The sequence below is a fragment of the Opisthorchis viverrini genome, assembly GCF_000715545.1.
Source record: "Opisthorchis viverrini unplaced genomic scaffold opera_v5_15, whole genome shotgun sequence".
NCBI classification, from domain to species: Eukaryota; Metazoa; Platyhelminthes; class Trematoda; order Opisthorchiida; family Opisthorchiidae; genus Opisthorchis; species Opisthorchis viverrini.
Genome location: NW_008751671.1, coordinates 3,135,235 through 3,147,735, shown reverse-complemented (window position 1 = coordinate 3,147,735; position 12,501 = coordinate 3,135,235). Strand labels below are relative to the sequence as shown.

Here is a 12,501-nt window from a genome sequence, read left to right as displayed (position 1 = left end):
CCGAGGGCGCAGGGAATAAGGCATTACTGTCTCATTCCTGATGCGGCTGCGCACAGCAGGTGCCTTTTGAGCAGCACCGGGCTCTTTTTTGTTTTCAAAAGTATTTCGACCGTATTGGGTAATGTCCCGGCGGTCACGGTCAACCGTTGGGCGATCGGAGTGTGCGGTTTTGGGGGCCGACCTTTTCTAACCCGTCCTTCCTCGGGGGAAGGTAGCATCGCCGCTTCCATAACTATGGACATGCTGGTCGCCTGAGGGGAACACCTTGCTGCCTTCACACTTTTGTCGCAGACGACAGTACGACTTTACCCTCAGACCGCCTCGTAGCACGATTACTCGTATTACGGGGTCTCACTGATCTTGGTCTGGCTGCTCACCTTTGGCCTTCCTAGTATGGTTGCACCTTGTGGAACGAAGTTCCAGCCAGTGTAGCTCGCGGGATCATTGCGGCACTCAAGCCCGACCACCACGTCACACCTTTCTGCCAAGCTATGTGCTGTCCACCTCGTGGTTTGCGCCATCCTGAAGGAGGTACGGAGAACAACAATCGTCTCGGTAGACGGTGTTTCGGCATGCGTAGCACATGACCGAGCAATCATTATCGATGGAACTGGATGTTTTCTCGGATTAAAGCGCTTGTAGCACAATCAAGTACCCGTTTTCTAATAAGTTCGTTACTAACACGCTGACGTCATCCAAAACCAGCCACGCTTGTGAGGCATCGGTGGTCGTAAAACTGGAGACGTCTCATCATCTGTCCGCAGAGGCCATGTCTCGCACCCATACAGAAACACAGCCCTTACTGTAGCCTAGTACACACGACCCTTAAGATCTAATGAGATGCCTTTTTGACGCCACAGTTGATGCAAATTAGCAAACGTGATTCGAGCCTTTGAGATTCTTGCACTGACTTCATCAGGCACACTTTCGTCAGAGCTAATACAACTACCGAGGTATCTGGAGTTTTACACAATCTCCGGTGATTCTCTTTGAATTGTAAGGGATATGTTAGCAGTTGGAACTTTCTGAAGCATTACTTTACACTTTGAAGGTGCAACACGCACGCCAAAAGATGGTATGATGGTGGTCAGTTTATTCAACAGGGCTTGTGCTTCGCTTTGGTCTTCAAAAATGAGGGCGATGTTATCTGCGTACTCCAAATCGACAAGGCTCCTACCGGCAACAATTTGAACACGAGGTTTTGAAGGCCGTCTAGTGTTTGTCTCAGTATTTCATCAATTACGAAGTTGAACTAGGATGGAGAGAGTGGACGTCCTTGTCTAACGCCACTTTTTGTAGGGAAGCCAGCGTACGCGCAAAAGCCACCTGTTGACCTGCTTGCTTCAGTGTGCGAACATTGAAGGTGGCTAAGTAGACAGGCTTTCGGGGTTTGAAAACAGACTTCGAAGTGTTTCTGGTCTTAACTGGACTCGGACGCACAGAAGCTGCAGCTGAGTGTGATGCAGGGTGAGCAAAACAGTCAGTCCTAGAGCTGGGAACTGCGGAAAAAGTTTTCAAATTTGGGCGGAGGAGGGTGAAAAACGGAAAACTTGAAAGTGTATGAATGGAGGCGTCAGCAGTAGCATGCTTTCGCTTATCCGCCCTGCTGTATGCAGCAAGTAAGGTGACCCGGCTGATGGCACCACGCGACGGTCGATGTGGCATGAGAGTATTGTTAGTTGTGTATGTCATGGTTGTGCTAAGTCATGGAAAGTCTCCAAAACCTCAGTGTTCAAATATCCTGTTACGAAAATCTTGTCGATCTTGAATATGCAGACGACATCGTTCTCATCTTTGAAGAGGAGAAGGCGCTGGGGTTAGAACCACGACCTTCCGGTCAGTAAATTCGTGCCCTAACCACTTGGGCCATCTCGTATATATAACATCGCCTGTCTCATTGTGCCAGTGGAACTTTTGGCATCTCCGCCTTATGGGTTGTAAGTGAGGATTATGAAATAGGCAGTCTTGTGCATTTGCCTGCTTCCGAAGTTTGTTTCTTGGTCACCATTTGATTTTCTGGACGGACCACATTGGCATATTTAATCAGGCTGAAGTACCTCCGGCGAATAATCGTCGGCGGCATAAGATCAGTGTTCAGCAATGTTGTTTTCTCTGGCGTACAACCATTGTATATTTGAAGGCCTTATTTTGGAAGAAATAATAAAAGTGGATGAAAAAGGGACTTAGTGTTAGTCTACCACCCCGAAGTGCTTGCATCTTCAGACATTTATGCATGCAGTCTGGATAGAAACCAACAACAGGGACGCCATTAACATTAACTAGCAGTCTTATCTTGCAGCGTCTCCAAACAGGCGCAGTGGGGGTTACTCGGACCCCATCCTGGAAGGCGAATCTCACCAAAGGCACCCGTAATCTCCTCCATACCTCTCTACCAAGTCAGAGGGCGAATTCGGGCTGACAGTCACCAGATGGATTCTTTTACATTTTTCTATGCTTCATTTACGTGCTCGTTATGAGTGCAGTGTTGTTTTTCTACCGCAGAGGGCAGTTGAGCTCGCTCAGAATGATAGTTCTGAGCTGTGGTGGATTTGCTTGCTCCTTGCTGAATTGCGAGGGTCTGAAGCAAAGCGAGGACCTGCACGCACCATGCAGTGGTGGAAGTCAAGTGCCCCAGAAGGAACGACAGTCTTGATTTGTGGCTCTCCACCGGTGCTGATAGCCACGTGGTTCATTTGGGTCTACGGTTGGTTTGCATTTGCTGACTGCCAGGTTACACGGAGGGAGCGTTTATTTTTAAAATTCGTGCTGGCAGAAACAGTTCATGATAAGCACACAACTGGAAGAGTCGCTGTACGTTGTCTGTTTGGTGACCGCCGACTGCGATCGGTTGGCCCAGATGTGATTTGATGTGCCCAAACGACTGATTTGGGAATTCAAATTGCCCGCAAGGATGCCAGGGTCAATGATTCTTGATTGATGAATGAGCTCGGATACATCTCGATAGAAAATATTCTCAGCGTCAAAACGGTAGTTCATTACGATGATGATGGTGGTTGTGCTTCAGGACACGACATGAAGAAATGACGTCCTTTTGAATGAGCATAGCGGCGCAATCAGAACCACAGCAAGAGCATGCAATTCGAAGCGCCTGGCTGCTACTGGCGATGGCCTTAGTCCATGGCCAAATCATCCTCTCTAGAAGAGAGGCCTGCTAAAGGGCCTAACTCTAGGCAACGCTGCAGCTTGGCTGCTTACCCCTGATGTCACTGGCAAACTGTTATACGTTTCTAGCTTTCACCTTTCCTGATGTAAGTACTCTTCCTCGATGCGACGAGGGTATACGTGAGGGATTCATTTCCATGATGAGTGATCTGACTCCAATAGTGTGTCTCAAATGACGGTGTAGTGTTTGTGACCCGAACACTCGGTATCTGAAAGATAGCCGAAAAGGAACGTTCGAGGTGCTGTGTGTCGCTTTTTGAACTGTTCTAGAACCCTGACCGCATCGCTGTGAATAGGGTGAACAGCTCAGCTTATAGCCTTGTTAATCACTTCCAGGCTGGTCCATTTGATGACCCAGTCCAATGCTAATCCTGGGATTAGGCGTCAGCGATATTGGCTACTGTATTCAGTGTACACCTCTCCACAACTGTTTTATCAGTTCGTCGGCAAAAGGAATTGTACAACATGTACATGGCTCAACCGACAGCGATGGGGCATCTTTCTTTTTTTGGGAGGAGCTGCGTCAGTGTGCCAAAAGGTTCATAAGTCAACGGCAGTAATTCACTAAATTATGGAAGTGTCCAAGTTGAGTCATTTTGGAGATTTGCGGACGACTCCCTCGGGTCATTCCTTATCGTGCACTTCCGTGACCCATATGAAAGCTATCCGTCCGACGACATCAGATTCCTACCGGGTTGGTCAATGGTTAGAATCTGGACCAAGACACGTGATGCTGCCTGCTGAACCCTGCTCTTCGATCTCAGACATTAAAAGAGAGTTATGGTGATTTTGTTATTAACTTGGTCAGCACGTTATTCGACGTGATTGGTAGATTTATCCGGTTTTGGTTCTGATGCCATGACCAGGAAAGCTCTCTTTTGACATCCGTGGTTTCGCATTTCTTTGCATGATATTTGGCAGGTCTGGCTGTACTTCTTAGTTAATTAAATCACTTTGGATTCCCTTTAGCTGGCGCGTCAGCTGTGAAATGGATGAAGCGGATTCGGTTGGGTCGGTCCCCTCGGAGGACGAAAGTGCGTCAATTTGTTCAGAACCGAGTGACGAACTAACTAATCTGGCTGATGTTCCCGAGAATGCTCGAGATTCCAGAGACGAGGAACCAGAATATGAGGTAAGTGCATTATGCGATGGTATTTGATGTGCGATGCATATTCCCGTACAGTGTACTTCCGGGAGAATATGTAAAACAGTAGGTTTCGAGGATTTTGAGTCCGCCAGTAGTCTGTCTTCACGTCAGCGTTTCTCTGATTTCGGTGGAAAGGAAGGCATTTTCTTTTCAAGTGGAAACTCAGGAACCGCCCCTACCTACAGGAAGGGTGAAACAGCTCGTGGGCTACCGGAAAGTTTTCAGCAACCTTATGAGCGGTGTATTCCGTGAAAACAACTTTATTGGCTTGTGGTCCGTCAATAAAATAGCTGAAACTTGTCATGTTTAGGTGGTTGGTACATGTACTATGCACAACTCCCACCCACCGAAGAAGGTATTGTCTTCAACTCCCAACTCTGGCTGGCATGAGGCCCGCGGGAATAGGTCATGACGTGGCAACGCCTCGTAAAGTTGGCTGTCAAATTGAGTGCGGTGGGGTTTTCACCCCTACCTGGTTGAGGTCAGTGTGAGTCTCCTTGCACATATTTAGAAACCGTACAGGACGTGGAACGTAACGAGCTTGCTCTCACTCCTTAGCCGGACTGCATAGCTGTAGGTTGTTTGTCGTTGACTGTTGAGCTCATGTCGAGCGTGGCTAGCGGAAGAGGCTGAGTTAACCTCACTGATGGCCTCTTACTTCGATATGATGCTCAAATGCGTTTATCTTGTTGTTGTACCAATATATTGACATCTCTACCTTACCCGTCTTCCATAGGGAAATGAGTTTGTTTGTAATAAGTCCCCACCTTTTCCCTTTCTCTTCACTCTTACTAGGTATTCTTTCTCAGTTTTGTATAGCAGTCGAACACCAGTATTTATTACGACTGTCAATGAGATTGATGCTGTTCATGCGACCCCAATCGAACGACGAGCTGAACTGCCCTTCTCACTACTCGGGATACACTTGAGTAAAGTATGCTTGCTTGATGCAAGTCTCATCCACTTTGGTGTGAGGTAGCTGATTCAGCAGATTACTTGGCAAACTTTGGTAGTTTAGATGGACTAACAGATTGCCCACATCACGTTCGAAATCCGCAAATATTTAATAGGCAGACACCGTTACTTCTGTAGTGATTTGAACGGCATTTTTCAGGAAAAGGCTAATGATGGTGCAGCTGGTAAAACTGATGAACGTAGCCTTTATGTATTCTGTTTCATCATCATCGTCATCGTTAATAGCATTACACCAGTAATACCTACTAGTGCTTTACTCTCGTATAACCATTGAGGGAAGAAAGTCTTAGTAAAGAGAGGAAGGAAGAAGGAAGGACTATACTAGGTTGAACTCATTTCACAAAGGTTCAACCATGCCAGGAGGACCGACGGGGAGCATCCCGACGAAGAACTGCGAGTAATCATATTACGAGGCGGTCCCGTAGGTAAAGTCGTAATGTCCTCTGCGATAGGAGTGTGGAGACGGTAAGGCGTTCACCCCAGGCGATCAGCATGTCCATATTTATGGAAGCAGAGATGCTACGTTACGTCGAGGAAGAAGAGGCCGGCCCTCAAAACCGCACACTTCGACTACCCAACGACTGAACGTAACCACCGGCGCATTATCGATGTTGCCGCCTTTAATCTCAAATTGGGCAACAGGCATCTCTGGTCGAAACCTTGTTTTTTTATGTCTGTCGATGTATGTTGTCTCCGAAACACGCACACAAGACCCTACTTCGGTCGCAGACCTCAAGCCGCTTAGGACTATCTTAAATTTTTCACATTTCATTCTTCGGTTGTCTGGTAATCCCGAAGCAATGGCTGGTGGTATCTACGATGTGGAAGTAGCACTCAGCCCCAGGATTGAATGCGCTTTACTGGACTATATCTCACTAACCAGTCGTCTTCGCAGCGTGCAGTTGTCTTGCTCGATTAAACTCAATGGAGTTTGGTGCAGTAGGTGGGGTGTATTTATCGCATCAGCCTAGGCCCTGTCAGGTTACAGTTCTGAATCTGAGGACGGAATTCATCGAGATCTAGGGTGACTACTTTAGTTAGCATGAAGAACGTACACAGTCATCCTGACAGGCGATATGAATGGACGACGAAATCCGGAAGAAGCGCAATTAGGTGGTAGATTTGAAGCCTATTCAGCGTACGGACAATGGAGGGCGAATTCCTCAGTTGTGTACAGGTTGTCGCTTATTCCTGGCCAATATGAACTTCCGGCACAAAGGCTCATATCGAGTTACTTGGAGGCCACCAACCGAAAGAGTCATAGACTGAGTTGAACCATGTGGTCATAAGTTACCGATGGAGGACTTTAATTGAAGACTGTCCTTCCGTCTGGGTATGCAACTTGATTCTGATCATACCATTGTGCGAACCCGGTTGTCACTTGGCTTCCCGTCAGCATCACGTGTGCCGAAGCACGCGCCTTCATCAATTTGGATAAGTATCGGTAGTTAAAAAGCTACTGGAAACAGTTATGCGGATGACGAAGATCTCTTGGAGGTTGAATGGAAGAGAGCTGTCTGTCCAAGCCATCTGACTCGACTAAATGAACACTGGATATTGTCGAGATCAGCAGATTCTGTTGCTGCCAGAAAGGCCATACCAGCAGCTAGACACAGACCACTCAATAGCCGAGTAATGATGGACTTAAAGAATGACAGAGAAGACCCAGTAGGTAGAGGAGGCTTTCGCTTCGGGCAATAGCCGCGCCCTGTTTCAGTTGATTCGATCATCCTCTCAAAAACGGAACAATATGCAATAAAGATGGGATGGCAGTTCACTCACTAAGTAGTCCCTTGAGCAATGAGCTGAGCACTTCGACAAAACGGCTGGAAGAACTCAACAACAACAGTCCAGGATGAGCTGTCAATCCTCCAACGTGACAAGGCAACTATCCCGGACGGTCCGCACCGCGCAGTCTTCAAAGAATGTGACGCAGTTCTGATGAATACTCTGACGACCATATTTGGAACGAACACAGATCACCACTCGAATGGAGCTCCTAACGAATACGTGTGAATGGTTGTATCCTCAAGTTCTGGCCTTCACATATCTTTGTGTCACATCAAAAGAATGTCTTCAGGTTTTGTACTCTGATTTCCTCTAGTTGTATTAGGTGCAGGATCAATGGCGTTGTTCACTGCCGCGTGTATGGTTGCACCGTTCTGTGGCAGTGTTGTAGGCACTGTTTGTTCTCTGTATGTTCCTCAGTTCCGTTTCGACGCCAAGTGAACAAGAAACACTTCCCTTAGTTTCACCCAATCAACTACGCTAATTGTGCGACCGTTCTCCCAACCCTTGTACGTGTGAGTAACTTCCTTCCCATTTCTTCTTTTGCCCAGATGCTGAGTCCCGATCAACTGTCTCAGCATATGGCGGATATCACACAAGAGGTAGCTCAGATTATTCAAGTCCCTCCCACCTATCTGCGGTTACTGCTGGCCTATTTCAAGTGGGACAAACACGCTTTTACAGAGTTCTATTTTGAGAACGATAAAGCGCGTACGTTTGCCCAGGCCGGTCTCGTCGATCCAGCGTCTTTTTCTGACGGTTAGTTTTGGTTAACGTATCTTTTAGTTATTAACTATCTGTGGAATGTTTCGATATCAGTCGATTTCTCCATCGAATGCGGCTTCATCATTTTATTTGGTTTCTTCCCGCAACCCCTGGTATTTGATTATTGGTCCCCAAGGTATAGAACTCATGTAAACATTGGGGAAGGATGAAGCCTTTGTCCTTCGAGAAGATTCGCCCGTCGGAAGCATTTGCATTCTTTCTCTGCAGTCATGCCCTCAGCGCTTTAACGGATAACTTCATAACTCTATAATGTAATGCTACTTGACCACCGGATGTTTGCTGACGAAGGTTCCACCTATGAGCCTCATAAGTTGCAAAAAACATCTTCACTCTTAGGCGGCATAAATGGCATGGCAACCGAATTAGCTCAACGACGAAATGAAATTAAGGCGCTATTCGGGATTTTAGTGACTCTAAAAGGTTTTGGTGGCTAATCGGAGGGCTGCTGGGTCATCAGTTTTACCGAGCGAAGTGAGTGAATCATAGAGGTACTGGTTAGGTACTCCCTTCAAAAACGATTGAAAGAAAACGTAGAGCATGCATTAAACAACACAAACCCTAATTTGGGTTGGAACGGTCTGTAACACGGCTGTTGAATAGTTTTGGATTATTTGGTTTGGAGAAGACAGGGTGACAAAGATGGAATGTCTTTAGGAAAGAAGAGAAGGAGAATAGTTCTGCTATATGTTGGTGGGATGGATGGATGGACGAAAGCATGTCGTCCGATTGTCGCTACAAGCAGAGGGATGGAACAAGCAAGCTTCGACAGACATTTGCCATTGTGTAGCCATAACATAGGGCACTTCGTCCTGACGATGTTTGTAGTTACCAGCCAGTTGAAGGACACTGATAAGGCGTACAGTTTCGCAGGATTCAGGGAAAGAAATTATAAATAGATGGAGCCGTGCTCCAAGCACGACTTCAGTGCTCTAGGTTAGGGCATCTATGGACCGGTTGGGGCGAGGTATTTGAGTGCTCAGAATAGGACACCAACCATCCCAGATGCTTATGGCACGAGGACTTTTACGTGCGAAGATAATGAGAGGCCAAAAAGCGTGTACGAAGAAGAATAGGGAATGGTAATATGTCCAGTGAATAGACTTAATTCTGGAGTGAAGGAAAACTAGAAGACCGGTAGATGGAGTGACTTCAGCGGGCCAAACTTTGTTGGTTTCGATTGAGAATGGTAGCACACCCGGTATTTAAGTCAATGACGTCTTGTCCTTCATCTTCAGTCTCCCGTGTGAAGTGAAGCGCATGGACCCAGAGATCGTGCAGAGTAATTTCATCTGCACAGGCATGGATAGAAGAGGTAACAGTCGGTAATCAGTCGTTGATGGACCTATCGTTATTTTTGCACGTGGCCGGTATATTTTATGGCAAGTATGCGACCGATTGTTTCTCTCTTCTCAGTATTCCAGTTTCGCCATCTTGATGAGGGAAGTATCACTTTCTGTTTCCTGTCAAAGTACGATTACATCGGATCAAAAATTTCTTTCAGCAGGCCACAAAAGTTTGCGTGTAAACTGACCATTGTCCTTGAAGCGTAGAGATGAACGCAAGAGAATCGGGATCCACCATGTCTAGTTTGTGTGCCACTGGGACGAGAATCATGTGATATGGAATACGGCGGAGGCAACCGATCGGTGGATCTTTGTTCGACCAAAGCTGCCAAGCGAAAGTACTACGTGCTGATCACGGAAAGCCAGTATTCTTATTATATTTCTTGTGGGTAGTCTCAACTATATAGAAGACAATCTTTCATCAAGTACACACACACACACAAGTGTTCCCCTGTCTGTCCAAACAGGGCTACTGTGCCGTTCGTCCGTCTTAAGCAGTACTCCTTGGAATCATCTTCTCTCTCGAATTTCAAAGAAAACTCGAAGGTGAGCCATTTGGCTCTTTAAGTAAGCCACACCATCTCTGGCTCTTTTTCGGACACGCACGCCTCAAACCCAGTGCACCATGCCACGTTATTCGTCATTCACGAGCTCACACCAAAATGTCTTATTTTCGTCTTCCGCTCGTGGTGGTTTGTTACCTGCGGGGACCGAGATACATTTCATGACAAAATTACGTGGTCACACTAATTTTTAACCACAGCTGTACGATTATTGAATGATGTGGAGCGACATTCAGGTAGTGCGAGACCCGTACCATCCAAGCCCAAATTTTGAATTCACATCTATCACCAAAGTGTGGCACTTGGGTGCGATAAAAATATGGGCGCATCTCCTGGGTACCGGTAAATAGAGAAACTTTCCATTTACATAACGCCTAAGTTCACTTCAAAATTTCTACTTCGCCTGACATGCTTACAGACGCTTCCCCGTTCCCGTCCAAAAGTAGTATGTTGCTGCAACGGAGCTACCTACGCACTATCATGGGCGGTTGAAAGAAATTCCTTGTCGGTGGAGCAGATATGACACTCGTGCAGATGTCTGTTCCCTGATGGATTACTTGATTTGGGTGCACAGTACCAATACGTTCAGACTTTAAACCGGTTGTATTGTCACCCAGTGATCCGAGTGGGTAGAAGGATAAGGGGGTATTTTAGCAAACGCATCGTTTCAAAGCTCCCGCTAGCGGAACCAGTATAATTTCGATCGTTCGCTGGTCACCCGCTAGTCATGCGAAAACTGGTTGAAACCTCTGAGATCGGCTCGCTGTCAAGATTAGCATCCAAATTATGGTGATTCCGAATTAAGTTTCAGTAGAAATAGTGTTTCAAGGCCCTGTAATGTGAAGAACAAAGTGTGTGGATCGAATTGAAGTTGGATTAAAAACCCTTGGATACTGCAAAGGGCACGAAATGTGTACTGCACAAAATAGTACCTCCGATTTGAGGAACGATAGCCGTTACTGTCAGTTGGTTTCACTGGTCTAACAAATCTTTCTATAGTGTTAAGGTTATGTACTGGCGAGCGGTGGACTTTGTTTTCAGCTAGCAGGTTCGCACCGCAATTTCGCATTATCGAACAGGTTACTGGAAAACCCATGCACCATCTTCGCCCCGCAGAAACTACATTTTTCTTCGTCCTTTATGGTTTAGCGTTGTGTGTGACATCGGGTTTGCTCGGTTCAATTTGCATTTTTAAGACGCGCCACGCTGGCTGGATTCGGTCGTCAACCAATCATGTTGCCAACCGGATCCGCTGCCTGGTGCGGCGTTCCACACTAAGGGGTGTGTAGATTATTTAAACTGACCGACACGTGGACCAATCTGCTTACTTTTCCAACCATTCACATTTGTGTCTAATCTTAGCCTTGGGTGCACCAAGGCCGACCTTTAGTGCATATTGATAGTGTGGATCCGAAGATCATATGTTGTAGTATTCGCCAGACGTCAGTAAATGATTGGAGCCTCCATACAAGCTTGTTCATCTTTACATTTGCACTAATGTAGAGCTGAGTATGGCTTCTTGATAGAGGTACATAGACCTCATTACGTCTATCAATATAATGAATCGATCCGCGCTTGCTCGTCTGCCTCTGCTTATTGGAGCTCGTGGCTTGACCTCGGCAAATCTCGTAGTACGCGTTTTGGGTGAAGCGGTATTTCAGCTGGAAGTGCACGTTCCCTCTAGTCTCGCCATCACCATCATCATCATTGACAACAACACTAGATGATAAAACTTGTGCTTCGCCGCGTTTGCATTTAGTTTGCCGGGTAGGCGAACCACAAATTAACTGCTCGATTCACACTGGTTGTATATTGGAATGTGTGGTGTGACCTTGACTAATCTCATGATGCCTACTCGTGACGAAGACGGGTGAGTTAGTGTTTCTCTGAGATCATCAGAAGACCACTTGCCTAATCAAGACAACATTCAATGCCACGTTGCTATCCATGAACCAATAAGTATAGTTTTGTAAGTAGTAGTTTTTTCGTAATTCAACAAAAATCGACCAATGTATCGGTGTTAGGGATTCACGAAAATTCTTGGATCCATCTATCCCTAGCTGACATACACCGCATCGCTAACAGCTCTTTTTTTGTTCTGCTGTCAGAATAATGGGCTAGTGGTTGACTGTTGTGATCTGAACCGGACTGGGAGTCTGCGGTGCATAACACCGAGTGCATAAAGCTGCGAAAGTCCACGACAGACTGGGAATAGGTGAGCCTTCGTCGAGTCGTCATGAAGACACGGAAACGAAAAGTAAAGGCTGATGATGCGATAGGACCCTGAAATGCTTCTACATTTTCGCTATCCCCCAGTTTTATGCCTTATTTCGTCAGTCCTTTCAAGAAATCTTTCTGCGAATTTCGATTCTATTGATATCGTCACCTTTACACCAAAACTAGTCACGTTACGATGAAAAAAACGTGAGTGGTCCCATACTTTTTTGCAAGATGTTTCGTCTCTGCCTCATCTTGTACGTAAATGAGCTTACTGATGACGTAATCTACACAGTTAAAGTCTGAGCCCGCAGGTACCTTTGAAGTTGCCAAAGAAGCTGCTGACGATGCAATCACACCGCGACTTTGTTCACTGAAGTGCACGACTCAGTGCCAGCAGAGACCGTAACTTGGTGATAACTTTATGACAAATATCGGCATACTTTGTAAGCAGTTTAGATAGGGCACTTTTGTTTGATTATATATATATATATATATA

The 12,501-nt window shown here is 46.3% G+C and overlaps 1 protein-coding gene across 1 annotated transcript in view; it reads left to right on the top strand.

Moving 5' to 3' along the window:
• Window positions 1-4,155: 4,155 nt before the first annotated feature.
• T265_01440 (hypothetical protein) overlaps window positions 4,156-12,501 on the top strand; it is a gene marked incomplete at both ends in the record, with an annotated part of 22,176 nt that continues 13,830 nt past the window's right edge. Inside the window, 2 exons of the mRNA XM_009165466.1 lie at window positions 4,156-4,315; window positions 7,645-7,857. The remainder of the gene's footprint in view (window positions 4,316-7,644; window positions 7,858-12,501) is intronic.